We start from the raw sequence: 26,120 nt of genomic DNA, 5'->3' as shown, positions 1-26,120 counted from the left end.
ATAAATTATAAGTTATCATAGCAACATTTTATTGTTTTGCCACTGCATATTATTATAACCATCTTTCTAGCTTCTAATATTAGTTTCCTTGCTGCTTGCTACTGAACTCCTGAGTAAATGACACATATTTTAGGTTTTAATTATAGCAATACCCTATTTTAAGTTACCAACTTCCATTGTAGTCAGGATCGTTAATCCTGATTGATGGAACAAATAACCCCACATCTACTTATTGTAACATTTTATTTCTTGATTACATCACAGTCTTATGTCAGTTAGTCAGCTTTCCTCCAAGTGATAGTGCAGGGATCCAGGCTCCTTCCATCTTGGGATGATACCACTGCAATATATGAGCTCTGTGGTTTCAGTGAAGGTGAAGAGAATGAGAGAAGTCACATTGGATTCTTAATATCCAGAGCCAGAACTGACACCCATGATTGTTGCTTAAATTCTATTTGCCAGCAGTGATCACATGGCTATCCTAAATGCAAAATAGAATGGAAAATGTAGAGGAATATATGGACATTGTAAACACTCACACTTTTTGCCGGACCTTATTATTTGACCTCTCCTTCCCTATCCTATTAGAATATAAGTTTTACAAAGGCAGGGATTTTTGTCTATTCCCCTCACTTTTGTATCCTCAACATTTAGAAGAATGCCTGGCTCACATTAAGTGGTTATTAAATATTTACATAAGGAATATATGTAAGGGACAATCCAGAGTTTTTCACCATTGGTAATGGGTAAGAGATTAGAAGAAAATGTGAAAGGATTTCAAGCAACCAAAATAGATGCCACAAAATGTATGCACTAAAGCTCATGTACATTATTCACTGACCCTCCTCCCTCCCACAATCCATTCTAGACAAAGTTCTAAGAATATATATCTAGTCTATAGATTCCATAACAGGCTGTAAACAGGAACTTAGAATGAGATAAGATTGTCAATAAAAGAAAAGGTGATAAGTAGGAAAAATATGTGGTTCTAAGAAGAAAGTTATTTTTTAAGTACCACCACTACAAGAAAAACTGTAAAAGTCTAAGGCTATTGGTATAGAGGCAAAAACCTGTTATACCTACCTAGCACCTAAGGGCATCACTGAATGACAGCATAGTAAATAAGTCATAGCCACTATGAAAATAATGAATCAGTTAGGTCTGGTATACTTTCTTTAAAATTATAGAAAAGTTGTAACATATTTGTTATATTTTGGCATTCAAATGGGCATCCTTTAGTTATTCCCCAAACTCCCTAGCTGTAATTAGCTATTCATTTCCTTATAATGGTTGATTGATGAAATATGACAGAAATGAACATCTCAAAGCATTATTGTACTTAGTCATTTCTGTTGGAATCTCCCACTCCATGAATGCTGCTATCCTGATGAGGCCTCATTTAGAGTATCAGGTTCAATAGGGGATAGATCCATGTTTTTTGGAGTCTGAAGATTATACAGTTTGGAGCCTTTTTAAGAAAACAATGTATAAGTACAAGACAATATTTAGAATTAAAAAATCACAACAGATTATAAGTTAAAATCCATTCACAAGTATCAGACATCATCAAATATAAAACCATGATTTGAAAATAATTGCCTAATATATTTTATAATATTTTTTCCTACACTTTGCATACTCTCTGTTTTCTTCTTCATGTAAAAAGGATTCTGTCACATTTTGTTCTACGGCATTAATAGATATCTCAGTCTTTCCATTAGCATAGTTGACTGAAATGTGTTTTTATTATTGATAGTTTAGAAGAGTTTCTTTCCAGTCATTACTGGAAAAGCCATATACATTTTTAAGATTGTTGTCGAATATGGAAAAATTTCTTTCCCATATAATAAGATGTGGGGGGATTTTCCATATTCTTTTTAATGTCAATTTTTTAAAAAATTTATTTTATTTGAGAGAAAGAGAGAGTGAGTGAGAGAGAGAAAGCACAAGCAGGGGGAGTGGCAGGCAGAGGGAGTGGGAGAAGCAGGTCTCCCTGCTGAGCAGGGAGCCCGATGTGGGGGCTCGATCCCAGGACTCCGGGATCATGACCTGAGCCGAAGGCAGACGCTTAACTGACTGAGCCACCCAGGTGCCCCTCCATATTCTTGTTCTGGATCCATGTATTTCAAATATTGTCTACCCCATTACCTGTATACTTCCGTGCTGGATCCTGAGAGACACATTCATTTGCTGATAAGGTGTCTGGCCCTCCACCTTATTGTCACAACACCCGGTGATCAGATGATAGCAGGCCTTCAAGCAGCTGGAATAAATGTCACTTTAACTATGGGCTGTAATGCCCACAGACCCCACATATTTATTCCACTTGACAAACTCAACTTCCCCTTAGCCAGATCCCCAAAATGCCCACAACCACTTTGATGTTTCAGAAAGGAAGTTAGATGAAAAGACACAGCAGTCTCTTGAGATTAAAATATTTTACTTCCAAAGCCTTACAGAAATATAAAGCCACGTGAACATACTTCTTGGACTCTTCCTGTGGTGTTAGAAGGAGCTTGAAGTTTAAGTTTCTTGGAATCTGCCTTTGGGTTCAGCTTTGGACATTACACTTCAGGGGGAGTGTCCACAAACTTGAGCATGTCCTTAGTAAGGAGGTAACCTAGTATGGTGAAGAGTTAGGACAGTGTCAGATAATAAGCATCTAAGGGCCATGTGAAGATCTTGGAAGACACAATTCAAGTGGTCCACAAGTCTGTCTTCCGTACTTGGAGTCCTGTGAGGGGAAAAAGTATGATGACTCAATATTAGGAATCATCTTCTAGTGTTATGTCAGTTTCAACATAGAATTGACCAGCGTGTGAAATATGAGTTTTCTTTATGGGAATGGTTCAAGGCAAGGCTAGGTGAGAACCTGCCCTGGATCCTGTGAAGCGGAGACCCAAATTAGGTAACGGTGGTGATGGGTGATGGGGAGTACAGCGTGAAAGAACCTAACCTTTACACACTTTCGGAAATCTGAGATTCTAGGATGACTTTGCTATTAATCTTATTTGATGCCTTAGCCTCAGGTTTTATGCTTGACATATAGAAAATTTTAAAGATAGATGGGGCTGCTTTTTAGGTAAGAGAAAAAAACAAGTTTTTTTTTTTTTTAAAGATTTTATTTATTTATTTGAGAGAGAGAGAGAGAGAGCACATGAGAGGGGGGAGGGTCAGAGGGAGAAGCAGACTCCCTGCTGAGCAGGGAGCCCGATGCCGGACTTGATCCTGGGACTCGAGGATCATGACCTGAGCCGAAGGCAGTCGCTTAACCAACTGAGCCACCCAGGCACCCAGTTTGTTTTTTTTTTAACGTAAGGGCAGCAATAATGATCTATTTTAGTGCTATTTATTTTTATGCTTTTTTGTTTAAGGCAAGATTGTAACGTAGTGTTTAATCAATACAGGAAGTTAAGGGTTTGCAGGTGTAGGGTTGCTGAGTCTAGAGCAAGTTGTAGAAAGAGAACATCATGTGGGATCTCTTGGGATCCTGATTCTTCCAGTAGGAACAAAAATAGGACTTTTTTTTTTGCCATGTGCTGGGGGGTTCATCAATTCTGTGGAATAGCTTGGCAATGGATAGATCTCTGGGAATAATGAGTCAGAGCTTTTTTTATGACAGGTGACAGGACACAAGTGAAACTGATCTAAGGAAATTAAGAGTAAGGGGATTTATTGGCATCAGGGGTACAGACAAATTTGCCTCCTGAGGCTCAAAAGACATCATCCTCTCTCCCTCAGCTTTCCTTCCCTTGAAGTTGGCTTTCTTCAAGTGGTGGTACTTGTTATTAGTGGCTTATTAGTTATCCTAGTTAAAAGAGCTGCTTTTTTCTGAACTGATTCAGAAAAAAGCCCCAGATGGCGTTCCGGGACCAACATACCCATCCCAGAACCAATTACTATGGTCTGGATATGATGATTGGTCAGTTCTGGGGAGTGAGGATGGGAGGTGTCATGATCCTGAACCATAAAGACTCCTGGGCAAGGGGGAGGGGTAGTTCCCAAAGGAAAATATAATTCCTGTTAATAGAGAAGGGGGAGAGATGGATAATACTGAAAGCACATAAAATTCCAAAATAATGGATATCCATTATTTGGGGGAGGGGGCAATGTTTGGGAGCTTCCTCCACAGGGCTATAGTTGTTAAACCGTAAAATCAAGTACATCTTTTCTCCCACATCTGGATAGATACCATGCATAGTGGGCAATAGCCTTACATTTCGGCTTTTTCAGTCTTTCCCCTAAGTGGGACTGAGTCAATGAAGATGCTACAGAAGAAGTAAATAGAAAGCTGAAAGTATTAATACAGTAATTTTTAATTTAGTTTCCTCTTTAGGCAAAGTAGCTCGGAGCGCTTCCAATAATCCATTTTTTAATTGTGACCACACCCCGTATAGGTGACGAGTATTACCGTCTTGCCCTTGCAGTTGGGGAAACCGAGGCATGACCCTCCTCCATTCAGTTTTTCGGTAGGATTTAGGAAGAGTCCTGCTTGCATGACCTCAGAGGGTCTCCTCCTTCCTCCACGGCGCCTCTCAGAACCCTCATGTCCTTCGGCGTCGCAGGAGAGCAGCTCGGGATCCTCCGCAGCCTCGGGATTCGTCCTCCGCCCAGCAGCACCCGCCCCGCTCTCCCGCACCTTCCTCAAGAGGTCCAGCTGGCCAAGGTCTGGCTGTCCCTCCCGTCCTTCCCCCGGCCCCCCGCCTCCCTTTCCCCGGTCCCCGACGTGCAGGAAACCCCCAGCCAAGTGCCCCGCAGGAAGGTGCGGGCAGATGCTGCTCAGGCGTCTAGCGGGAGGGGCGCCGGCGCCGCCAGAGGTGAGCTGGCCGGCCCTGCGCTCTCCCAGGGCCGGGGCGCAGGGGCTGGTTGGGGCGGGCGCCCGGGCCAGCCGGGCAGGAGGAAGGTGGCGGCGGGAGGGAGGCCGGGCGACGCGGCGGGGAGCGGCGAAAGGGGAGACGCCGGCGGGCCGGCGCGCTGCTCGCGGGCGACACCAGAAGAGCGAGCGCCAGGGAGCCGAACGCTGCGGAGTCACTCGGGGACGCGCCGCGCCCCGCCGGGGCCGCAGAGCTCGGCGGTAAACCTCCTCGCGGCGCCCGGACCCCCGGCGCCCTCTCGAGCGCGGGCTGGAGACATGGCTTCGCGCGTCCCCGCCGCGGCTGGTGCTGACTCGACACAATCGGCGGGTCGCGCGGGGGGCGCGGCGTAACCCGGGGGTGGGCGGCTGCGCGGAGCCGCCGGAGGAGCTCCGAGTGTCGCTGGGAACGAAGGAAGATGCCAGTACAAAGGCGAGCGGAGACCCAGCCCGCTGCGGAGGGCGGCGGGAAGAGTCGCTAAGGGGCGCGCCGAGCGCGCTCTGCTCCTGCGCCGCGTCTCTCCCGTCGCCGCCTCAGGTCGCGGGGTCGGGGGCGGCAGCGCAGGGTCCCTTGCCGCCCTTGGCAGCGGCCGCCGCAGCCGGGAGCTGCATGCGACGCGCGGCGGCGCCCCCGGCCGCCTGCTTTCCCCGCGGCGCGCGCGGACCGGCCGGAGGGCGCCGGGGCCCCGGGTCGGGTCGACTGCGGGGGCGCCCTCCCGCCCCGCAGCCCCGTTCCCACCCGCAGCTCGCGACGGCGGCGGCGCCGAGCCCCAGGTGAGTGCGTGGCCAGGGCCCGGCCCTCGCGCCGCAGGTACCGGACGGCGGGAGGTGGCTTTGTTTTCCTTCCTCGCGCTCCGGCGCGGTCATTCATTTGACATTTCGGCTTCCCCTGCCCTGAAATGCGGGTGAGAGGCACGGGGACGTGTTTCGTGGTTTGATTACCCCAGGGAGCTGAGACCTTTGGGTCCATTTGAGCATCACTTTAGGGAGAGGGGGCTTCATTTCTTTTTGGTTAGGAATGTATAGTGAACATCCTCTGCTGGGGCTTGGGGCCTGGAGGAAACTGGGGCTGCAGATTTAGACGTAGACGTTTCCGAGGACGTGCGACTGCAGAGGTTGGCTCTTGCATGCCTGTCTTTTCCTCCCTTTGCAGTGCTCAAGTGTTTTTCCTTGATAATTATCAACTTTAGGAACATCTTTACAGGCACGTTTCTTTCTTTTAGAGTTGGAAGTCTTTGGAGACAAGACAGAGAGCTCACAGAGTTACAAGGGATCGATATTAAAGTTCCAGAAGGCAAGCATCGGCGATCATCATAGTTAGAGGTGGACGGTAGGCAAACTTGCTGGGAGGCTTTACGTCTTCCTGGTCTGTTTCTGCTCTCACTGCCCCAGAGTCAAGCAAACTCTGAATTCTCGTGTATGTACACCTTTGTGAAAGTGTGAAACTTGTCTTTTCTTGAACACTTTTCTGTACTTTGGCTTTTAGAAGAAAAAGATTTTAATGTAATTAGTAGCGTCCTCTGTTAGACCTGGTGAAATTTCATGTATGCGTTTGTCTTACAAGTATGATTTTCGTTTTATTATTTCTTCTGTTCCCTCAAGGGTTCATTTCTTCGTTGCCTAGAGAGAGCTTCCCCCACCCCCCTCCTCCCAACAGATGGCTCTGTATGTTCTGAGAGGTTATCTTTAAAATGACACTCACAGTCCCTATAAACAGAGAAGGATCAGTTATTAGGCTTATCGTTGGCATTATTAAAGCAAGAGGCCTAATCTGGATGGGGATATTATTAATGGTGTGAAAATCTGGAGCTTGCTAATCTGTTTGGTCATCAGAAGATTCCTGCAGGGATTGTTTATATAGTGTGGGAGACAGATGGCATCCCTAGCAGACAAGAGAAGCCAGGCATAAAGGGTCATTGTATCTTTCAGAAACTATCCACTTCACTGTTTGGAAGAGGGGTAGGGTGGGGTGGGGGGTGGGGAAGACATCATTTTGATCTCCCAAAGGAGACATAATCTTATCATCGGATCTCCTAAACCAGTTAATTTCTTCTTTCTTTGAACATTTAAAAAGTCATCATTAAGCTATTTGTTTTGATTATTTGTTTGGCACATTTTGGTCTTATTTGTAATCATGTGAAGCAGTTTAAACAGTTTTCTTAGCAAAAATGTCTTTGAATTTAAGATTATTCTACCACTTATGGGGAGAAAAGAGTCATAACTTTCTTAGGTCTTGTTCATTTCAACAAATGACCCCTTGGACTCATAGTGTCTCCTAGCTGGAAGGACTTTGGTCCAATCTGCATGAATTCTTCCACCATCTCTAAGACAGGTGATTCCTTAACTTCTAGCACTTGCCCTCAGACCCTCAGCTATGGATAGAATCAGCTTCTGTAATTACTTAGCTTAAGACATTGGCTTTACCATTGCCTCTATCACAACATTGAGCAGCCTTTGGCAGTGAATCTTTATGAATGACTGTGGAGTCCGTGAAGAATCAAAGTCATTCTGAACATTTGAGATAAGCCAGCTGGAGCTTTTCTGCTCCAACCACCATTATAGGTTCTTTGTGTGCTGTAGATTGCAAAACTGGTCTTCCCTCAGTGATTGTGAGGGAAGATATCTCAGTAAATTAATATTCACCAGCCACAGGACGAGATTTGATGAAGAACATGAGCGATGTTTGACCCCTCTGAATAAGAAGTATGGAATAAAAGTAAGCATTAGCTCTGTTTAACTTGGGCAATGTGATCTTGAGAGAAAAACATGGTTTCTTATTCTTTTCAAAGCCCTTTTCACCCCTGATCTCAGCAAAAGACAAAGAAACTAAAGTTGTTACCTGTAATTGAGGACAGATGGTATAACCTTTTGGGTGAATGCATTTTGCAGGAGAGGTGGCTTTTGGGCTGTGTCCAGTTTCAGTGGGTGCCCTAGCGTCGAAAGATCTAACATTCAAAATACTTGTTAAATCTGTGGCTGGATCTGTATACCCTCTCCCCAGGTTGCTGTCTCTCTTGTGAAGTGTTGCTTTAAGAGAAACCCGAGGCTCCAGGTCTGGGGCTTGCTATGGGCCTGGCCTGGATCCACATTCTCGTGTGTGGCTTGTTTTCTTGGGTAAAAATGGAACCAGTTTTGCATGGTGTGTTGGATAGGGAATGGCAGCATGGCGTGAAAACATTTCTAGTTTCATTGTCAGAAGCCAGGCCTGGCCTGAAAGAGAGAGGGCTCTATTTGAAGTTCGGTGGATCCAACACAGGCAGAGGTTACTTCTCTACACACAGGATGTCTTTTGTATGGGAATATGAATGAGGAATTAGGAGAGTGACCAGAACTCCTAGTTTGTCTACAATGGTCCCAGCTTATTCCTACTGACCTATGTTAGTTATCAAAAGCATCCCTTTTGACGTTTAGAAGTGCCGTGGTTTGGCTGATAAATTATACAGTCATCCTAGATGTTAAGGAACCTTGACTTTTCTTTACTACACCCTCCTGTCCTCAGATTTTGAGTCTTGCTTTATTTAGTCTTTTATTTGTTATATGTAAAGATAAAAAAGGTTAAAAAAAAATTAAACCAGAAAATACATACAGAAAAGAGAAATAGGAAGATAGAAGATCGAAGAATGAGGTCATTGCTTGCCATCTGTTTACACGTATAGGAAATAAATATTTTTATCCTTAAGTTGTTAAGTGTCTACTATGGCTCTAAGCTTATGTTATTATTGTCTTCAAGAATAAGAAGAGTTACACTTGCCCATTTACTGTGGGCTGACAGGAATTGGGATAACTTCTGGGACTTGGGAGAAGAGCTTTGACAAAACCTATTTGCAGACCTGGCAGATGCATGGCTCTTGCAAATGTGAATGCAAATTTCAAGATTTAGTGTTTGGTCCAGTTTTGGGATATTTACTGAGAGTTCAGAACACAAGTGTTGTTGTGAAGACGTGACTCAACATTCTTCTAGTTTCCAAGCTCTCGGCCACAGGATAATAGAAGAACCTTTGTTTTCGATCTTCTCTTCTTTTTTTTTTTTTTTTTTTAAGATTTTATTTATTTATCTGAGAGAGAGAATGGGAGACAGAGAGCATGAGAGGGGGAGGGTCAGAGGGAGAAGCAGACTCCCCGCTGAGCAGGGAGCCCGATGTGGGACTGGATCCCGGGACTCCAGAATCATGACCTGAGCTGAAGGCAGTTGCTTAACCAACTGAGCCACCCAGGCGCCCCTTCGATCTTCTCTTCTGACTCCAGTCTTGGGTTTGGGTCTCAGCTTTTCATATGGAGGGCTTACAGAGAAGAACTTGGTGTGCCTGCTCACCGTGCGAAAATTCTCATAGGGGTTTGAGATTGTGCAGGCGACCTGGTAGGGGTTTGGGTTCCAAAGCTAGATATTTGGAGCTTGTGGCATCTACTTCTGCAACAGTTGCTGTACGATTTTGCTGAAGAATTGCCTGTTTGAAATAGTTCACTTGCAGTGCTGGCCGATAGGTGTTATAGTTAATTATGGTTGTCACCTTTTCCATACCCACTCCACTAAGATCCTCAAAACTGAGGTCAGCATGCCTGAATAGGAAGGAATTTCTGTATCTCCTTTATAAGTAGGGTGACATGTAATTCTTCTGTCCAGACAAGGACACATTTGAGAGTAAGAGGGAATAATAACCGGAAGGGGCACTGGATCAACAGGTATAAGCTGGGACTGTCCCAGGAAAACAATGATGTATGGTCATCTTAAGTAGGACCCGAGTCATTAGCTTTTATATGAAGAATACCCATATGATGGAAAAAATGTCTTTAGCTTCTTCTAAATTTGCTCAGCATATTTGTTTATGTGTGTGCATGCGTATATGTGTATGTATATATGTTTACATGAACACTGATCATATATCTATAGATATGTGTCCTGTGGGATTGAAATAAACCACTAAAGAATGCTTAGTTATTTGGAAAATTGTGGCCCTCATAACCTCTTTCATGGACTGACTTTAAAACTAAACTCTCTGCATCCAGCCTCTCTAAACTTTAAGTCATCTCCTGACCCTGTGTAGTTCGAATACTAATCTGTTAGTATAATTCTTGTTTAAAAACCTGTGATGGTGCTCGTTTTCTGTTTAGTTCTCAAAGATCTGCAGAGAGTTTGGTGGTTAGAAAGGAAAAGCAATGAAAAAATTTCATTCATTCATTCAGCTACTATTGGGCACCTTTCACAAGTCAGTATCTGATCTAGATGCTGAGGATGTACCAATGAATAAAACAAAAGATCCCTACCCTTGTGAAGTTTTCATTATTTTGGGGTGGAGGGATGGATGGGAGACAGATAAGAGAGTAAAAAAAATGAGTAAGTAAGTTATATAGCATGCTAAGAGGAAGTACATACTTTGGAACAATGGGACGGTAGAACAGGATCAAGGTAGTTGAGTAGCCTTCATGGAGAAAAAGACCTTAACCTTAAGCCAAGACTTTGAAGGAGGTGAGAGAAGTTACCCATGCACATACCTGAGGGGGAATGTTCTGGGCACAGGGAAGAGCCCATGTGAAAGCCTGAAGTATGTGATAAAGATATAGCAAGAAGACCAGCACGGATGGGGTGGGGCGGCTGGGGGGAGCTGGAAATGAAATCAGAAAAGTGGTATAGGAGTGGCAGAGCATGTAGGACCTTAAGACACAAGAGTGATTACAATTTCAGGTGAAATCCCATTATGTTCTTAAAACTCATTATAATATTTAAAAAGTTGTCTTTGTGCTCTGAAGCCTGCCCGGTCAATATAGCGTACATCTCATAAATAGTGCACTTCATCTTGGTTAATAAACTTTTTGTGTCATTTGCTTCTTGTTTGTCAAAATAGCATATATTTGGTTGTCGCTACTCTTAAATTGTATCCCCATTTTGCAAAAACAGATCAGTGGTTCAAAAGTGGTTCTGCGAAGTGTGAAAATGTCCTAAATATACTCAGAGAACTCAATCCCACTGCGAATATAAAATGTGAAATCTGTATGTATAAAAACAAGGGAATCCGTGAGAGTGAGGAGTTCAAAACAGTAACTGGAACTGAAAAGTGCAAATGGAAGTATGATGATGACTTGCTTAAAACTGTTTTTTTTCTTGGGTTTGCCATCCATTCGCTCCTCATTCCCTGTCGTTGCCTGTTATGAAACTGTCCAATAGTGGCATGAAGCCATGGATGTTTTGGTGTCATTTTCAAACAAAGCACAGTGGCTTCTCTGTTATACATTGAAGTTTTCCAGGGCAAGCACACAATAATGCTTTCCATTACAAAATTAACATATTATATTGCTAGAGGTAGGTAAGAGACGAGAACACTCTAGCGGCAACATTAAAGGACTCGTGTAGCAAAAGTAAGAATGAGTCATATTATTGAATAGACACTTGCAAAATCGGCCGGATGGCTAAAGACAAACATTGTCCTCAAAGAGAAACCAGAAGTTATTGACAGGATTCCTTTGTCAAGTGACACGGTTGGCTGTTTGTTGCCTAATAGAAGTGGAGTAGCATGTGGAAGAGTGATTACTATCAAGTACGTACTAGGAGATATTTCACTTTATGGTTGGATGAAACCACTGAGGTCATGCAGAGAATGAATCAGCTCTTGGCATTTGTTCCAGGAAGAGCGCTTGGTGATGCTTTGTTCATTTATCGCTGAAAACTTGCGCTGAAAGAGAGGAGATTTTTCTTTTGGCTGTCATTAATGAGACTGGAAGCGTTGCTCCAGGGGCAGGACTTACGGAGCACTCGTTTTCATGTTCATAGAAGAAGGTGAGAGCTTTGTAAAGAAAAGGAGTTGTACCTAGAAGCCAGTCTGCATGCTACTCCATTCACAGAGCAGATGTAGTGCCTTCTGATCTTGAGGAAATACTAAAAGAAAGAGCAAAAACTGCGTACAGCCAAATTGCAGCCCCTGAGTATATGAGTGTGCCGTGCAGAGTGACAGGCAGGGAGTATAAGACTGCTTCTCCATGCTGACCTAGGCTAGCTGTTTAGAGGAAAGGCACACATACAATATTTTATCTGTGGAATAAGAGAAATGTTTTTGTCATGATGCTGATGAGAAACCATTTCTCTTATAGCAAGTGGCGTACCTCAATAATACGCTCTGCCCACAGTGAGCGATGTCAAGGACGGAGGGAAGGAAGAATTGTTAACAAATAGAACAATCTGCCACAATCTTAGGACTAAGAAATTTTTTCATTAGACAAAGTTGGAGATCCATATTGACCATAAAGGGTTTTAAGGAGGTTATATTTTCGGTGATGGACAGTCCTTTAAATAATAACCATATTTCCTCTTCGTGACCCATTGAGAGAATAAGAGCACAAAGAAATAGAACTTAGACCCACTAATTTTGATGGGGAGAGGGTACAAGTGTATCTGTGGTATTTGAGAGCATGTAGAGAACCACGCCAGGAGGAACCTAGGCTTTTAGGATTTTGATTTAAGATACTGGGTGGCATGGAGTACAGGTAGAAGGAGGTGGAGAAAGCTAACAATTGGACATGACCTTTTATATACTTTTGCCTTAGGCTTGGCTTCATTCCAGACAAATGGACTTGATACTCAGAAGTTTTCAGGACATGATCTATATTGCCCCTGACCTAACCTAGAAAAATAAAGGATCTCCAGTGGTCTTGGATTCTCTGTGCATAGGCCTTCCTCCCTCGTTCCCTCTCATCTTCCCTCCTGTCTTACCTCTTTTCCTTTGTTCTTTCCATCTTTAAGTTGGCATCTTTAAACTAGAAGAGACTTTGTGAGCTCATTTCCTGTATCTCCATGTCATCAGGCAGGTACATGGGCTACCCAGGGCAGGAGGGATGAGGGCCTCTAAGGGAGGGCCTCTGCTTCTTGCTCAGCTAGCCCACTCTAATGTGTAGGGTCCAGTTAGAGCACACATTTAAATTTGAACCCTCATTTTTCAATAAAGATTGGTTTCCGTTTTTTTTTGAACTTAAATAAAGAAGGAGTCTTTGTGTTTTGTCTAATAACTTTTCTATATTGATTACCATTATTTACTTCAAGGACAGAAGCCATTCATGCATTATTCGTTGCACAAACACTGAGAGCTGTACATGAGCCAGGCTGTATGCTAAGTGATAGGTATAAAAGAGGTTAGTAATTAGACATGGCCCTGCCCAGGTCCAACAGAGAATCTAGAAGGAGACAGGCAACAAGGATATGATAAACAAATAAATACATAATTGCAAAGCAAATGTGGCAAAAATGTTTCTATTTGTTAAATCTGGGTGGTGGTATATGGGCTGCTATTATACTTCTGAACTATATGAACTTCTGAATACATATTTGAAATATTTCCTAAGTAAAAAAATGAAAAAAGTATAGTTGGAAGTGTGGTCAGTGCTTTGTAGAGGGGGGTATTGATAGAACATGGAGCGTGACTGAGACTTCCTTTGGACAGAGTAGTCAGGGAAGACCAGAAGTGTACCTCATCGCTTGCCTGTGTGAGAGGGATGAGGATCATTTGAACGGGGTTCAGAGAAGAGTCACAGAGATAACTGATGACACGGGTTGAAAGTAAGAGAGAACAGTTTTGAAGAACTGGGGATGCTGAGCAGGGGGAGAAATTTACCTGATGCAGCCATTTAGGCTATTGTTTTCATAAATTTATAGGGGCTTTTACACAGTCATATTCTCTTTGGTCATTTCCCATGTTCAACAGCAGGCAAGGCAGGTTACTCAGGTTAGAAATATGTGTGAGAGGAAAATTGAAATTTTGTTTCTTCAACTGAAGAAAAATTGGAAAAGACCTGAGAGACAAACTAGTTCAGCCTTCCTGTGAAGGAATATCTCTTTAGTTTTCTTAATAGGTGGTCATCAAGTTCTTAGGCGATCCTTTCTGTGCTTCCTTTACTCAGAATGGGGTGGTGGTGAGGGGAGCACTCTGGTTTACTCTTATTAGGCAGGTCTTCTTTCCATCCCATAAATACCCCAGACTCATCTTTCCCTCAGTACTTTTACCACAGGAAGCATGTCCCACCTGGAATGCCCACCAATTCCACTTACCCTTCCAGGCCCCCTATCTCCATTGTGTTTCTGTGTACAATCTGAAAACAGTAGTTTCCCTGTGTTACCCTTCCGAAGAATATGGCATTCCTAGAAGTATAGATAGCTTCCTTTGTCAGTGATTGACAATAAGAGTGGGCAGAATCAGTATCATAATTTGGGGGGGATAGAGGGAAGTGTTTGGTTTGTCATCTTCCCCTCCAGATGCTAATATGGCACCCTCTTAGGAACCACTATTTTATAGCAGTCAATATCTTCATAATCTTTGCTTTATTTATTATTATTTTTAAACAGTTATTTATTTATTTTTTATTTATTTCAAGTAGGCTCCACCCCCAGCATGGAGCCCAATGTGGGGCTTGAACTCATGACCCTGAAATCAAGAGTCAGATGCTCAACCAACTGAGCCACTCAGGCACCTCTCATCTTTTGCTTTAGATGTTATACTAGTTGTTTTGTTTCCTATTAGCCTTTTTGCCAGCTAGGTTTTAAGCACTCTAAATATATGGAAACTTGGCTGACCCCTCTGTATCATGCTCAGTATCGATCATGGAGTGAATATACAGTCATCGATGCCTAATGGTGGAAAGAACCACCTGTTTCTCACAGACCATTAAAGGCTGTTATATATATAAATCAGATATTAAGTTGGCACAGATACTAAATAATTAAGATTTTGTAGTGTTAAAATGGCAGAAATTCAAGTCTTGGGGGTCTAAGTCATTCAGATAATTCTAATCTCAGAAACCTCCTTCTTCCTTTATACATCTTCTAACTCCTTGCTGTTCAAAGTGTAATCCACAGACCAGCAGCATCAGCATCACCTGGACTTGTTAGAAATGCAGAATCTCAGGTCCTGCACCAGACCTACTGAACCAGAATCTGCATTTTAACAAGATCCCCAGCTGTGTAGTATTATGCACAGTAAAGTTTGAGAAGCATTGCTTTAACTTACCAGAATTCAGAAATTTAGGAGGAGCATTTATTGTCAAAGAGAAGTAAGTCTGGAAATGAAGATTTCCTCAGTCTATGGATGAGATCCTCAGTGCTTTCTGCAGGGTGGCCTGAAATTATCCTGCATCAGAGCTTCCAGGCCAGAAGATGCCTCTGTAGGAGTGTCTTGGAGTAATTTAAGTGGGTGATACTTACGTGCCAGACATGATAATGATGACAGGAATTTGAAGCAGTTGGTGGAGTGAGAAACTAGGAGAGCTTGGCAAAGGCAGAAAAACATGGCCATGCAACCTAAAACTGAAAATAAAGGAAGATGTCTTACCTTTATTCTCAGAAGCAACTTCTGACGCTCTGGGCTTGGATTCATCTTAAAATTTAATGCATCCAGAGCCAACAGGTCACAGATAAAACCAGCGGGATGTGCTGTGCATGGAAACCTTGTGGAGTGGTGAGGACCATGGAGGGCATTCTTCGTCCAAGGGGAAAGAAGGGATGCCACTCAGCTCACTTAGTTGTTGTCACATGGAAATTTGGGTCCAACATGACCAAATCTTCACATTTTCCAAATGAAGCTAAAAATGTGAGTTTGTATGTAAAACATCTCTTGAGTGGTAATTAAAATGTTTTTAGAACAGCACAGGCCAAACAAAATTTATATGCTGTCTGCATCTGTTTTACAACTCTTGTTCTGGAGCAACAGAACATATGAGATAGCATCAATGCCAGGCTCTTGGAGTGCAGGGCACCAAACACAGGTAGTGGTGTTTTGGTCTTAGTAGGGACCATTTTGGATCTTTAGTAAGTAAAAGAAATAAAAGAAGGGAGCTGCATTTGTGTTGATGACTTGACCAAATATATATCTGGAGAACCTTAGTAACTAATGGTATTTGAAAGAAGGAGTTGGGGCCCTAAAGGAATAAAATTTAGGTCCTGTAAAATCTGAAAGGGGTTTGGGACAAGGTTGAGGAAATGGAGACGTGCAAATTCCTTGGCACACTCAAGCTGGGATTGTACACTATAACATGGCAGTCAGGGCTGGGAGGCGGGACCACAACTTGGACCTTCTTGTGCTGGGAGAGAAGTGCAACTAGAGATAGAATTTGAGTTAATTTTTCTTTAGCATCTGGTTGTTGATTTGGGTGCCTGCTAATATTTCAAGTTTGCTGGAATTGGATATCCAATTGAAGTTTGTCATGGTAAAATTAGCATTTTATACATTTTGAAAGTGAAAACTAGGGGAAGGAATCAAAATTCTTTCCAAAGATTTATTATTATGTTTTTTGTTAAAAACTAAGTTCCTCAAGGGTCAGGACTGTTTATTATTTATCTTCACATCTCAGCATTTAGCACAGTCTGGGTTAGTGAATGTTTGTTGACCTGAAATAATTATAAGACAAACTATAATTTATTTTTTATCTTGGAAAGTCATTCTGTTGGTATCCATTTTCCTCACTGATTTAAAAAAAAAAATGATAGCCTTCTTCAAATATAATCTACATACCATGAAATTCACCATTGTAAGTGTAGAATTTAGTGAGTTTTAGTATATTTACAAAGTTGGGCAACCAATTCCATTCTTTGGAGACATGTCTATTCAAATTCATCGCTGATTTTTAAACTTTTTTGTTGTATGAATTCTTTTTATATTCTGGATCCTAGACCTTTATGAGCTATGACTTGAAAATATTTTTCTTATTTTGTGGATTATCTTTTTACTTTCTTGATAGTGTCATTTGAAGCACAATCATTTCTAATATTAATGAAGTCCAGTTATTTTTTTTCATCCTTGTGCTTTTGCTGTCATACCTATCCTTGTATGTATGTATCTTCTAATTGTTATATAAGCTATGAAAAATAGAGTCTTGCTATCTCCAACTACTGTTGAATTGTCTTTCTCTCTTCAACTCTGTCAGTTTATACTTACGTGTTTTGCAGCCCTGTTCTTGGGAACATATATGTTTATAATTATTATGTCTTCCTTTTGAATTGACTCTTTTATCATTACAAAATATACTTCTTAATCTCTAGTAACAATTTTTGTCTTAAAGTCTATTTTGTCTGATATTAGTATTGCCATTCCAACTCTTTTTTTAGTTGCTCTTTGCATAGCATATCTTTTTCCATCCTTTTACTTTCATCTTATTTGTATTTCTGAATCTAAAGTATCTCTTTTAGACAGCAAATAGTTGGATCAGTTAAAAAATATATTATGCCAATCTCTGCCTTTCGATTAGTGTTTAGCTAGAGTGACTGGAATGTTCATTTCATTTAATGTTAATTACTGATAATAAGGTGGATAATGTCTAACTTTTTGCTGTTTGTTTTCTGTATGCCTCAGGTCTTCTTTATGCTTCAGTTCTTCCATTACTGCCTTGCCTTGTCTTAAATATCTATTTCCTAGTGTGCCATTTTAATTCCCATGTTGCTTTTCTGGAGAAGAGGATTTTCATAAGTCTTTATCATTCTTGATAATATTGTTATATTTTTTGAGTTATATTCTTAGTGTTTGCTGTGGGGATTACAGTAAACTTTTAAATTTAAAATGATCTAGTTAAGATGAATTTCAAAAGTATACAAAAACTTTATTTCACTATAGCTCCATTCCTTGCTTTATGTATTGTAAGCCTATCACTGCACTTTTATAATTATTGCCTGTGCAGTTGTTTTTAAATCAGATAATAGAAACGGTTATAAAAAATGCATTTATACTGTCTTTTATATTTAACTGTGTAGTTAGCTTTACCTATTCTCCTATGTCTTAGAGTTAATGTTTGGTGTTTTTCATATCAGCCTCAAGGACTAACTTTAGTATTTCTTGAAGGACAGATTTGGTAGTGACAGATTCTCTCAACTTTTGCTTAAATGGGAATGTCTTAATTTCTCCTTCATTTTTGAAGGATAATTTTGTTGGATGTAGGAGCCTTGTTTTACCTTTTTATTTGGCTGCTTTCAATATGTTGTTCCACTTCCCTCTGGCCTTCATAGTGCCTGATGTGAAATCAACCGTTAATGTTGAGAATCCCTTTTATGTGATGAGACTTTCCTGCTGTGTTTAAGTTTCTGTCTGTCTTTTGACATTTTGACTCTGATGTGTCTTGGTGGGAATTCTTTTCAGTTTATCCTACCTTGAGTTTGTTGAGCTTCTTGGATGTATAGATTAATGTTTTCATCAAATGTTTTTGGTCATTATCTCATTATTCTTTCTGTCCCTTTTCTTTTCTTCTGGGACTCCCTGTATGCATGTATTGATACAATATTTGTTGTTCTATAGGTCTCTGAAGCTCTCTTAAATTTTCTTCATTCTTTTTTTTGTTCCTAAGACTGGATAATCTCAGTTGACATATCTTCAAGTTCACTGATTCTTTCTTCTGCCTATTCAGATTTGGTATTGAACACACCTCTAGTGAATTTTCCATTTCAGGTATTGTATATTTCAACACCAGAATTTTTTTTTAAGATTTACATGTTTATTTACGTAATCTCTACACCCAGTGTGGGGCTCGAACTCATGACCCTGAGATCAAGAGTCACATGCTCCACCAACTGAGCCAGCCAGGTGCCCCTCAACACCAGAATTTTTAATCTGTGTTTTTAAAAATAATTTCTGTCTCTATATTGATATTCTCTGGTGAAATATTGTTTTTATATTCTCCTTTAGTTCTTTAGACATGGTTTCCTTTAATAATTTGAACATATTTATAATAGCATATTTAAATAAGCTTTGTCTAGTATCCCCCATCTGGCTTTTTCAGGGACATGTTTTGATTTACTACTTTATTTCCTATGTATGGACCATACTTCCCTATTTATTTGTGTGTGTGTTGCAAGTTTTTGTTGGAAAGGAGACATTTCAGATATTTCATGGCAACTCTGAAAATGAGATTTCCTTCTCTCCCCAGGGTTTGGTGTTTTTGCTCTCTGTTGTTATTTGTTTGTTTACAGACTTTTCTAAATAAATTCTGTAAAGTCTTCATTTTTGTTGTCACATGTGGCTACTGAAGCCTCTGCTTGGTTACCTTAGTGGTCAGCTAATGATTTGACAGAAATTTCTTTAAATGCCTGGAATGAATAAGTCTTTCAGTCTGTGCAGAGAAGCTCCAGGTGCATTTTGGGGCACACCTTCGACCATCAACCATGCCATTGACAACTCAGCCATAGCCTTCAATGCTGCAGGCACAGAGGCTCAATGTCAGCCAGAAGTGAAAGATTAGGGTCGTCTCAGGTATTTATTGTGCATGTGCATAGTGCTGCATATGTATCTGGCCTTCTAGAGCCCAAGGAATATGTCAGAGCTTTTCAAATCCTTGTATGGACACTTCATTCCCCAAATTCCTGCCCACCCCCTGCTGGTATTACTGCCCCAGGCATTTTCATTGTTAAAAAATTGTTTTCAACAAATGCTGAGGGGCTAGAGTTTTTCCCATTGAGTGATCTCTGAGTTAGGTCCGATAAACACAAGCCCTGAGAATGGGGCTTTTCCAGATAACTGCCAGTTCAAATAATGACAGTTCTCTGGGAGAGGGCCTTTTTGAGGGAACTCCAAACCCATTTTGCCTTCTCAGGGACCTTTAGAATGCTGGTTTTCTCAGTCATTGTGGCTGCAAGGATGCTGGTTTTCAAGGGTACTGTGATGCTAGGGATAGAGTGATGGAAACAGGGTAAATTAAAATCCCGCAAAACTCAGTATTCTTACTGAGATTCAGCCATTTCTCATGACTAAATTATCATTGTAGTTTTGTAAGCTTTTTGTTAATTTCCATAATTTTGAAAAAGTTGATTTTTGACAATTTTTGGTAGGAAAGCTTTTATGCTTTTATGGAGGAGCAGGTTTTGAGAGGTTCTTACTTGGCTATTTCCAGAGGTGCTTCCCTGTCCTATGGAATTTTACCATTGTCTGCTACAATGTGATGTTACATTTGATTGGCTTTTCTTTCTTTCTTTCTTTCTTTCAAGATTTTGAAACAATTTATTATCTTTTTCACCTTTTTTATCTCTGTTTTTTCACCCCTTTTTATGGGTATATGCTTTTTTTTTTTTTAAACATCCATGTGTGTATTTTTAAAATATCTAAATTGAGGTAAAATACACATAACAAAATTTTGCCATCTCAATTAACCATTTTAAATGTACAACTCGGTAATGTTAAGTACATTCACATTGTTGTATAACCAATCTCCAGAACACTTTTCATCTTGAAAAACTGAAAATCTGTACCAATTAAACAAAAAAATCCCCATTTCTCCCTCCCCCCAGTTCCTGAAACCATCATTCTACTTTCTGTCTCTCCGAATTTGACTACTGTAGATATCTAAGTGGATTTATACAGTATTTGCCTTTTTGTGACTGACTTATTTCATTTAGCATAATGTCTTCAAGGTTCATCCAGGTTGTGGCATACAACAGAATTTCCTTACTTTCTAAGGCTGAATAATATTCTGTTGTATGCCTATGCCACGTTTTGTTTATCCACTCATCCATTAATAGATACTTGTGTTGCTTCTACCTTTTCACTATTGTGAATATTGTGAATATTGTGTACATAGATGTACACATACCTATATCAATTCTTTTTAGTATATTGTTAATTTTTTTCCTTTGTATGGCAGCATCTACAGAAATAGTCAACTTGATAGTTTTCTTAAATAGGTTAGTAAACTTAATGAGTTTCTCAGATTTTGCTACATAATACATTCTTCATTAGACACAACTAAGTATTATTTTATGCTTCTTCCCAGACTTAGACATTACCTCACTTGTTTTCCCATTTTTAAGTTGGTAAAATTTAAAATTTTTTAAATGACTTGAAGCCATGTCAGGCATTAGGAAATAAATAAATTACAAAATTAAATGGAATCCAACTTCCAAATCCTAGTTGAAACCTTAAATTGCTATGTTTTATTATTTTTATGCATCTAAATAAAAAAATAGTGTAGGGATAAGAATTCTTGTAGTCTTTTTGAATAAGTAACCAACACGGCATTTCATAGTCTAAATTTCATTGATAAATGAGTAGGCTATTGGGGAAACATATTTAGGGATAGAAAGTAACAGGTTTAGTTATGTAAATAGATGTGAGTGGCCATTTGTATATCTGGGGAGCAAACTCAACTCTCTACACCGTGTAAGCAGGTAACATAAATCTGCGGAGCAAACTAGATGACGACTCTGGTAAGCTGGACCTTACATGCAGTTTCTAAAGGGACAGCTGTTACCCAGCTCCTACCAGATTAGTGCCCCAAGATGCTGGATAAGCTAGTTTTTTTAAAGAGAAAACAGAAATGAGAATTTTTATGTGAAGTCTTACTTTAAAAAATGGGCAAATAATTTAAAAATGAAAATAAAAAAATCACGCTGTCCAGCCAAATAAGCTTGCAAGTTGGATTTATGACTGTGATGGAGGTACAGAAATATATAAATTCAGGGGGTAGCCTGTTTGATGGATACCACATAAAAGATATGTTTATGATAATTGGAGAAAGTTGATTAGAGTAATTATGATAATAACATTTCTAATGTTGAGGAGGACTGTAGGGATCGTCTAGTGTATCCATTTTATTTTATAGTTCAAGAAGCAAGACCCAACAAAGTTAAATGACTTTCCATGATATCTTTTAAGACTTTTGGAGTCGTGCAAAGCAAGCTAAAGGGTAACAGTGCAAGCTCCTCTTTCTTAAAATACATTTGGATTTCTCTTGTGTTCTTGTTAACAATAACGGGTTTATATAGAACTTTTCCATGTCTTTCACCTATGTTATCTCCTACAATCACAAGCTGTAGCATAGAGGTTATTCTCATTTGGCCAAAGAAGAAACTGATTTCCAAAGAAGTTTTGTGACTTGCTCAAGCTCACATGGCTAGTTAGTAGTGTGCTCATTATAATTTCTCTTCAGCCTGAGATACCTTTGAGATGATTATATTGGGACAGCAGACACAAATGGGGACAGTCCTTGGTAGTCTGGGATATAGGGTCACTTAGTGATAGTGTTTAAATTAGGATCTAGTCTCCTTACTTGTAATGTAAGCTTCTTCCATCACAGCAGGAAGGTAAATAATATGATAAAATAAAGGTTTCCTAAGGAGAAAATACACAAGTGCTGAATAGACCAGAAGGCTAGAAAAGTATCATGCAGCAAAAGTAGACAGAAGGCATTTCTTGGATAAGTTTTGGTGTTTATCAAGGAGGAATTGACATTTGAGACAAAGTTTTATTTCTATAATTTTTCTTAGTTTTTTGACTAGTGCTTTTTAAGACTTGTTGTTTTCTTGCACTTAATTTTATTCATACATCTAGTCTCCACTTTGCAGGAGGTGGGGGTGGGTGAAGTTAAGTACTGTGAATTTTTAAGTTGGCAGCACAGTCAGACATTCTGTTAGGAATTACACTTTCATATAATGAAAATACAGACATAACGACCATAATATAGAGAACTTTTGTTTAGATATGTATTTGAGGATTATAACGACTTCCCAATTGTTTTAAAGAAACAACTTGACCTAGGGGCCCCTGGGTGGCTCCGTCGTTAAGCGTCTGCCTTCGGCTCAGGTCATGATCCCAGGGTCCTGGGATCGAGCCCTGCATCAGGCTCCCTGCTCCGTGGGAGGCCTGCTTCTCCCTCTCCCACTCCTCCTGCATGTGTTTCCTCTCTCACTGTCTTTCATTCTCTGTCAAATAAATAAATAAAAAATCTTAAAAAAAATAAATAAAAAATCTTAAAAAAAAAAAAAAGAAACAACTTGACCTTGAATGAAGTTCCAAGTCTTTAGGTAAATTTGGAAATAAAAAAATATTAAGAAAGAGAGAACAAATGAAGCAAATTATGCTCTTCAGTTAAAACAATGAACTATTTCTAAAGGAAATATGTTTGCAATGATGTGTTTTATTAATTGTTTTATTTTTAGATATGTGTAACATTAAAGTGAAACAAAAGGCTTACTGGGTAACTGTGGTATTTAAGATTAAAACTTTGTTTTCCCCCAACAAATTTTGGGGAAATAAAATAGTCCACTTCTCAATTTCCAAAATGTGAGAAGGTTTATGTAGTGCTGTTAATTCCTATTGAGGGAGGGATGAAATTAGTCTAGAAACAGGCTTGTTAAGGCATCTTATCACTGATGTTTTAGTTGTACAAGGTAGGGAAGCCTCTGACCTTTGTTAGTTCTAGGATTTTTTTGTGATAATAGCTCATATCAGTGTTGGGTAGTTAAATACCTGGGATTATAGGAATGGCCCATTCTTGCACTTTCCATCTACTTTTCCTTAGGGCAACAGGTTCTGTCGGTATGTTGTCCCCTGCCTTAGAGGTTGTCTCAGGTGACAGATACGCCAACTATCTTACTGTGACAAACAAAGGTCACTGGTTTAGGACCTTTTTTCAGTTAGCAACATCTTCTTTCTTGTTACCTAGCACCCAATCTCTAAGCCAGTGCCTCCTATTTTATATTTAACATCAGCACCCCAATTCTGTTACCAGTTCCTATGGTTGTTTGGGTATGAGCTAATAAGCTGGTGTAATAAACACTTCCTCAAAATTACCTAATGATAGAAGCTTATTTCTGTCTAATATTTTCTCTTGCTATTTCGCTTATTTTTACCTGAGGTGGTGTTTTGGAAAAACTTCAGTCCTTCCCTCCCGTGTGTCTCCTTTACTTTCACACAGAACACTTCACTTCAGACACTTCCGGTTACCAAAATTGTGGAGGTGTCCCCCCACCCAGCGATCCTCTGGCATACCAGATGGTTGTCCTGTAATTTAACTCATTTCTGACACTGTGTATCTGGAGACAGCATCAGGTTCTACAGGTTAAGGGCTCACTTTCACACGCTGCCATTTCATATGCCAGTCACAAGTAGTAGGTCCGCAGGTTATGTCCAACTTCTGGCCAACTTGGCTACACATTGGAGGTTCCCATGACCTTTGGTTTAGATTAATTTGCTAGGGCAGCTCATAGAACTCAGGGAAACACTTAACTTATGTTTCCCAATTTATTAAAGGATATGGTAAAGGACACAGATGAACAGCAAGATGAAGATAATTGGGTGAAGTTTGGGAGGGTCCCGAGGGCGGGGGCTTCTTTCCCTGTGGAGTTGGGGTGCACCACCTCCCAGGACATGAATGTGTTCACCCACCTGGAATCTCTTTGTACCCTGTGCTATTGGGATTTTTATGGAGGCTTCATCATGTAGGCACGAGAGAGATCATTAACTCTATTTGCAGCCCTTCTCTCTTCTCAAGAGAATGGAAGACAGGGCTGAAAATTCCAGACTTCTAATCCATGGCTTGTTCTTTCCAATAACCTGCTGTCATTCCAGGACCCCACCTCAAGTCACCTTATTAGAGCAAAAGACACTTCTGTCACCTAGGAAATTACAAGGGTTTCAGAAAGCCCTGTGTCAGGAACAGGGATCAGAGACTACCTTGTATTTTTTTTCTATTATTTCACAGCTGGATGGGTAGTCTGGGATGGATAGGCCCTTTGAGTGCTGCTCGAGTCTTGTATTTTGTTGCTTTGCCACCCCTTAGGGTTCAACCATCTGCATGGTTGAAGCTGCCTCAGCTCCACATTTGTGTTCTAGCCTAAGAAGGGAGAGAAGCATGTAACATGGTAGGTGCATGCATCACCTTCACTCTGAGAACTCGTTCACCAGTGACAACCATTGGTGAGAACTTAGTTCATGACCACACAGAAGCTGAATGGAGGCGGGCAGATGCATCCTCTGGCTGGGCGGCCATATGCCCAGCTGATACTCTGTTACTAAGAAAGAATGGGGAGTAGATTTTGGGCAATGTCTAGCAACCTGCCATAGTTACTTAACTTTTCTGAATTTAGTTTCCTTACTTTTAAAACGGTGATAATAATATAATCTACCTTAGAGGATTATTTTGAAGAATAGGTAAGGTAATACATTATTTATTCCATTTTTGGTATATAAAATATGCTCAATAAATATTAGATATTAATTATGAAGATGTTTCTAATGACAAGAGCAACTTGCTTTATTGTTTTTTTAAAGCTTAAAGAACTCTTAAGCAGTGTTCATTTTACTTCAAGAGAATTATACTATTTAAAGCAGTAAAAGGGGCGCTTGGGTGGCTCAGTTAGTTAGGCGACTGCCTTCGGCTCAGGTCATGATCCTGGAGTCCCGGGATCGAGTCCCGCATCGGGCTCCCTGCTCAGCGGGGAGTCTGCTTCTCCCTCTGATCCTCCCCCCTCTCATTCTCCCTCTCTATCTCATTCTCTCTCAAATAAATAAAATCTTTATAAAAAAAATAAAGCAGTAAAACTTACTGAATACATGGAGACAACAGATCTTATAGAAATGTAACATCTAGGTTTTTTGTTTTAGCTTACTTTTGAAAAAGTATTATTAAGGGAAGAGCATTTCTTGCTATTTTTTAGAATGGTTTTAATGTAGATAACACATAAGTAGGTTTTGAGGTAAGTAGTCCATTAGAGTAATTTAATTTCACTTGCAAAAATTTTAGTTAGATTTTTCTTTTAAAATGGGTCATCGCTAGAAGCAATTCATTTATTTGGCAAGATATTCTTAACATATGGATTTACTGCAGAAGTGAGAATTCTAAAATGCCTTTGTAATTTTAAAAGTTGTTTTCTTGAAGGGCGCCTGGGTGTCTCAGTCGCATAAGTGTCTGAGTCTTGATTTCAGCTCAGGTCATGATCTCGGGGTCCTGAGATCAAGCCCCTGTGCAGCGGGCTCCATGCTCAGTGGGGAGTCTGCTTTGCTCTCTCTCTCCCTCCGCCCCTCCTCCTGCTCATGCACACACACTCTCTCTCGAATAAATAAATACATCTTTAAAAAAAATAAAAATTAAAAGTTGCTTTCTTGATATTTGGCTAGGGCGAATAAACTATAAAACCTCTTACTAACTTAAACCCAAAACTTCTTTTTTATTGATATTTTTAACATATACCAATGTGGAGAAAATTTACTAGCATTTTAAACTGCCTGATTTTGAAAGTACAGAAAGTAATCCCTACTTTTCCTAGTATAATAGTATCGTGACTATTTTAGTGTATTATATATTATGTGTTGTTGGTAGCTAAAAAGAAATCCTTAAACAAATTATCTTTAATCTTTCATAGCCGATTGTTACTATTTTTGAATAAAGAAAGATAACTTTAGTTTGGGTTCCTTTTTTATTTTATCCTGTTAGTTGTTAAGGATCATTCATTAACCTTTTTGAAAGCAATTCTTAGCAAAAGTCAGTTTTTGGTAAAAAAAAAAAAGATAAAAAGAGGCTAGGCATTTATTCAGGGATTTTAATT

General features: G+C 40.2%; 1 protein-coding gene and 1 long non-coding RNA gene across 4 annotated transcripts in view; one reads left to right on the top strand and one right to left on the bottom strand.

The window, feature by feature from the left end:
* Window positions 1-2,423: 2,423 nt before the first annotated feature.
* LOC118539000 (uncharacterized) lies at window positions 2,424-4,582 on the bottom strand. The gene is made up of 2 exons (XR_013447308.1): window positions 4,412-4,582; window positions 2,424-2,734 (listed from the first exon to the last, which is right to left on the bottom strand). It is a non-coding gene; the product is annotated as an uncharacterized LOC118539000 (long non-coding RNA).
* Window positions 4,583-4,708: 126 nt separating this feature from the next.
* The window catches only part of HECW2 (HECT, C2 and WW domain containing E3 ubiquitin protein ligase 2), a 360,698-nt gene continuing 339,286 nt past the window's right edge, over window positions 4,709-26,120 (top strand). The window contains exons 1-2 of one of the 3 annotated variants that reach the window (XM_036097301.2): window positions 5,130-5,626; window positions 6,076-6,182. The gene's annotated coding sequence lies outside the window, so the exon portion shown is untranslated. Of the gene's footprint in view, window positions 4,818-5,129; window positions 5,627-6,075; window positions 6,270-26,120 lie in introns of those variants that run through there. The other 2 variants (XM_036097304.2, XM_036097307.2) reach the window with 2 other exon arrangements.

This window comes from Halichoerus grypus, chromosome 4 (genome assembly GCF_964656455.1).
Source record: "Halichoerus grypus chromosome 4, mHalGry1.hap1.1, whole genome shotgun sequence".
Lineage (NCBI taxonomy): Eukaryota > Metazoa > Chordata > Mammalia > Carnivora > Phocidae > Halichoerus > Halichoerus grypus.
The sequence above is the reverse complement of the archived record's forward strand: the minus strand, read 5'-3'. Positions and strand labels throughout refer to the sequence as shown.